Source organism: Oryctolagus cuniculus, chromosome 21 (assembly GCF_051225735.1).
Source record: "Oryctolagus cuniculus isolate XC-2025 breed Fujian yellow rabbit chromosome 21, ASM5122573v1, whole genome shotgun sequence".
NCBI classification, from domain to species: Eukaryota; Metazoa; Chordata; class Mammalia; order Lagomorpha; family Leporidae; genus Oryctolagus; species Oryctolagus cuniculus.
The window spans coordinates 34,700,564-34,705,460 of NC_142887.1; the positions used below are offsets into that span (position 1 = coordinate 34,700,564).

A 4,897-nucleotide genomic window follows, 5' to 3' on the forward strand; every position below is an offset into this window, starting at 1 on the left:
TCCCACATGGGTGGCAGGGGCCCAAGCACCTGGGCCATCCTCTGCTGCTTTCCCTGGTGCATTAGCAGGGAGCTGGATTGGAAGTGGAGCAGCCAGGACTCGAACCAGCACTTGTATTGGACCCTGGCGTTGGCATTGCAGCCAGCAGCTTAACGTGCTGTGCTATAACACTGGCGCCTCTTTCTTCCTCCTTACAGAGACGAAGGGACAGAGAGAGACAAGGAGAGGGAAAAGGAGAGGCCTCCCATCCATTGGTTCACTCCCCAAATTCTTGCAACAGCCCTTGGCCAGAGGCAGGAACCGGAACCAGGGACTCAGGCCAGGTCTCCCTTGTAGGTGACTGGGACCCAACTGCTTGAACCATCACTTGCTGCCTGCCAGGTGCACACTGGCACGAAGCTGGGGTCAGGACCTAGAGCTCAAACCCAGGTGCTCCGAAGTGGGACATGGGCATTCTTTTAAAAAGATTTTATTTATTTGAGTTAGAGAGAGAGAGAGAGAGAGAGAGAGAGAGAGAGAGAGAGAGAGAGATCTTCCATCTGGTTCACTTCCCAAATGGCCACAACAGCCAGAGCTGAGCTGATCCACAGTCAGGAGCCAGGAGCTTCTTCTGGGTCTCCTATGCGGGTGCAGGGGCCCAAGCACTTGGGCCATCATCCACTGCTTTCCCAGGCCATGAGCAGAGAGCTGGGTCAGAAGAGGGGCAGGCAGGACTTGAACCGGTACCCATATAGGATGCCAGCACTGCAGGCGGAGGCTTAGCCCACTACACCACAGTGCCACGTGGACATCTTAATCAGCCTGTTAACTGCTGGACCAAACACCCCACCCCTGATTTCCTGTATCTCTGATGCTGTTACATCTGGGGTCCATCCTGTGGGGACACCCTTCTCAGGGTCAGCCAATCCCTGGTGACAGTGAAGACGGGAAGGGGGCGGGGAGGGGGGCCATGAGGGTCTGCTGGGAGATGTCGCTGGCCAGGCTGGGGGACAGGCAGGGGTACAGGTGGACCCTCAGTACCCCATCCCTGCTGCCCAGCTCCTCCCTTGCCTGGTGAGCCCAGGGCTCTGCCTGGCTGCAGAAGACCAGGGAGCAGTCTTCTCACTAAAGCTAGTGGGGCCCCCTGGGCTGGACACACAGCCACCTGGGAGGTACCAGCAGCACTGCCGGCTCTGCCCCCCCCTGCCCCCTCCCTGGTGCATCTGTTGGGAGCAGATTGGGGGGGGAAGGGTCAGCATATCTTCTGGGCAGGGTGAGGAGAGTGACCGCCCACCTGGATGCTCAGCCTGGGTTTCTGCTGGGGTCTCCCCAGCCTGGGCTCCACAGGCGGGAGAATCCGCCTCTGATGGTGACAGGTGGGCTGCAGCCGCCGGCAGGTGCGTCAGAGAAACCATCAGCCTGTCTGGAAGCTCAGGGTAGGACACCCACAGCCCGGGGATGTTTCGGGGTGGGCACAGGGCTGGGAGGGCTGGAGATACAGGTCTAGGTGGGCCCACGGTAGGATTCGAATCCCTGACTAGAGCCCAGATCCCGTGGGCTCCCCTCTGTAACAGGAGATGGACAAGCCAGCAGATGCCTCGCCAGGTGCAGACAAGGTTGCCTGCCGGTCTTGAACTTCCTGTCTCCGTGTGTGTCCATAACCATGTGCATATGCGTGCATACATGTGTGTGTGTGTGTGTGTGTGTGTGCCAATGTATGAGGCTACCTCAAAAAAGAGTGCATAGAAAATGGAATCAAAAGACGGGGTTGTTTTGCAAGAAAAATTGAAATCCGTGTAGAAAAGGATCTTAAAAAGCTCATGGAAATGCGTAGCATGAGAAAGCTGTGCATGGATTTCAACATCTTGCACCAAAATAAATTTCTCTTTGAACTCCATTTTCCACGGACACTTTTGGGGAGACAGAGAGTTCTTATCTGCTGGTTCACTCCCCCAAATGACCACAGCAGCCGGAAGTGGACCAGGCTGGCGCCTGGAGCTGGAAGCTCAAGCCAGGTCTCCCAGGTAAGTGAGTGGCAGAAGCCCACTTACAGAGACCTTGACCCATCACAGCTGCCTCCCAGCCTCTGCACCGGCAGGAAGCTGGAGCCGGGAGCCGGAGCCAGGAATTGAACCCAGGTACTTCCGTGTCTCGACTCCTGGCCCAAATTCCCCCTCCCTCAAGGGACTTTTTGAAGTGCATGTGTGACCTTCTGAGCACGTGCAACCATTGTGTGTGCAGCCACATGCATGTGTGAATGCACATGTCAATACATCACACACATGGATATTGCATGTGTGTGCGTGCGTGCGAGTGCTGAGCGTGTGTGGTGGGTGCACTTGTAATGTGTGAACGTGTATGGGTGTGGGCATGCGTGTACACACATGTACGTGCCTGAAACGGCAAACCCTGGTGGCTGCCATGAGGTTAGTCACCCAAAGAGACTCTGTCCCCGGGTCCTCTTGTGTCATTATATATGGGGAACAAATTCCTAAATGGCTGGCGCCAGGCTTCCCCCACACCGGGGGAGACACAGGAGGCGCAGGAGCTGGCTGCTGCCCGGCCCAGGGGAGACTCTGCCTTGTATTTAACAAGGGGGAAAGTACGGCTTGCATTACAGTTCTTGGCCAAGAAGACAGGAGTTGCTGGCTTAGGGACTTGGGAGGGTGGGCTGTGTGACCCCCAAAAGGAACCACCAGCCCCCCCAAGCTCTCAGAGCCCCCACAAGGGGCCAAAGGCTCTGGGGAGGACTCAACAGGCCCCAGCAGGTGCCTGGGAAATGCTGATCCCTTCCCGTGAACACCAGGGCTGCTGGGTGGCAGGAAACTCAGGCACTGCACACGGCATGGCCCTGGGTGACCATACACGGGTGGCAGGGGTGGCTGTGGGCCCCTCCACTTTTTACCTGGGCCCCTTTTATCCAGGAGGGGGGCACCCCCGGGCAAGGGAGGGTCAGAAGGGGAGCAGGAGCCCTTGTCGGGGGAATGCAAGGCACCTCCAGTGGCAAAGGCCTGGAGGCCGGGCCCAGTGCAGTGCGGGGCCTGGAGCAGCCCACGGTGGCTGCAGCATCATATGAGTCGTGGGCAAGGCTGCCCCTCCAGAGCCGGGCCCAGGAAGGAGCAGGCACCAATGCCACCTCATCAGGCCTCCTCCAGCCACACGGCCAGGGCCCGGGCCCAGCCCCAGCCATGGGCGAAGGTGCCCAGCACTGCCACCATGCCCTGCTCTCAGAGGAGAGCCCCAGGGCCCAGGCTGGACACCTCTCCTCCTGCTGACCCTGTAGCTGAACCTTGCACGTCTCAGTTTAGCTTCTCTGCACAGTCCAGGGTCCCCGCTGCCTCCCGGGGCGGGGGGGGGGGGGGAGTCAAGACCCCCCTGCAGGTTCCCTCCCACTTCCTACAGAGCTGGGGTGATGTTTGCAGGGCCCCCCACCCCGCTGCAGGTGCACCCTTTGATGGCAAGGGGAAGCCGGTCTCCCTTGTAAATCGCCCGTGTGGCGCCGGCTGCCCCTCCTGCCCTGGTTTCAGCGCTGAGCCCTCTGGAAACCAAGCTCACCCAGCTTCTCCGGGCTCTGAGCACCAGGTATTTCTCTCCAGGGAAATGCGGCCCGCACGTATCCTGGGAGACCCGCCCTGACCACGCATGGTGGGAGGCGCCACAGACCCCTATCCCCGCAAGGATCCCCCAGGGAGCGCTCAGACTGGTGGCACCCGGACTCATCCCTGCTCCGGGTCTATTGTTGAGAGGCTGTGTGTGTGTGTGTGTGTGTGACCCAGACAGAAGACCCAACTCCCCCAGGGGCTGGTGCCTGCCCTGGAGACCCTCCCTGATGCCCCAGGCTTAGAGCTGATTCCGTGAGTGACAGCAATTAGGGCCGGGGCTGGCAGAGCAAGCCTGCACCCCTACCCCCTCCCCTCCACACACACACACACACCCAAGCACCTGACATAGCCGCAGCTCCCCGGGGGCCGCCGCGCTTCTGCTGTAAAAATGGAAACATCCCTTATGTGAGACACAAGCTGGCGAGGAGGACGCCGCCGAAAACTCACACCCCGGCCAGCGCGGCTTGGCAAGGCAGCACTGCGCGTGCGCGCGTGGTGCCGGGGGCGGGGAGCCAAGAACCCAGGGCGCAGGGGCGAGGCGCAGACCTCCCCCGACCCCGCGCCCCGCCGCAAGCCAGCGAACCTCTCGGGGAACACGGGCCCGGCCCTCGCTCTCTGCCTACAGCCCCTCTTTTCCAAAAACAGCCACAGAGCCTGCTGCGTGTATCCGGCTTCCCAAGGTCTTCCCCGCGATGCTGGAACCCTTGGGAGGGAGGCGCACGGGGCGGGGGCTGCTGTCCAAATGGGAGCCGGCGAGGTCTTGCGTGGGGTCCGGTAGGGTGGGCCTGGACGTCCCTGTCTGGGGGCAGTGGGCTCTGTGCCACGAGCAGGGACCACCCCCACCCCCACGCCCTGCACACTGCACCGTGCCAGGTGGCCCTGGGGGCTCCAGTGCCAACCATGTCAGCCGCGGGCGCTCAGGGGCCTGGCTGTGAGGCCCCCCCCCGGAAGCAGTCAGGCTGGCATGGGGCCCCCATGTCCACCCCCATGCCTATCATCCCCTCTCCTGGCCGGGGACCCTCCTCCTCCGGGCAGTCCCCTGTCCTGCTCCCCAGCACTGCTCAGCTGCAGCTGGACAGCTGGGGTCTGCAACGTTCTGGTGACTATAAACAGCACCCCCCTCCCACCGGGCACCAGGATCCCGCTGCATCTGCATGCGTGAGTGTGTGTGTGTGTGTGAAACGCCCCCAGCTGGCGGGCTGTTCTCGCTCTCAAGTTTGCAGGAGGATACTGCCTGGCGCCCATATGCTGTGGCTGATGGCGGACACTGGGCAGCGGAAGCTGGGATCCACAGGGGGCAGGGAAGGAGGCTGCCA

The 4,897-nt window shown here is 61.3% G+C and overlaps 1 long non-coding RNA gene across 1 annotated transcript; it reads right to left on the bottom strand.

The window, feature by feature from the left end:
• Positions 1–497: 497 nt before the first annotated feature.
• Positions 498–4,548, bottom strand: LOC149119924 (uncharacterized). Its single transcript, XR_016227034.1, has 3 exons — positions 3,922–4,548; positions 1,274–1,360; positions 498–687 (listed from the first exon to the last, which is right to left on the bottom strand). It is a non-coding gene; the product is annotated as an uncharacterized LOC149119924 (long non-coding RNA).
• Positions 4,549–4,897: the final 349 nt, after the last annotated feature.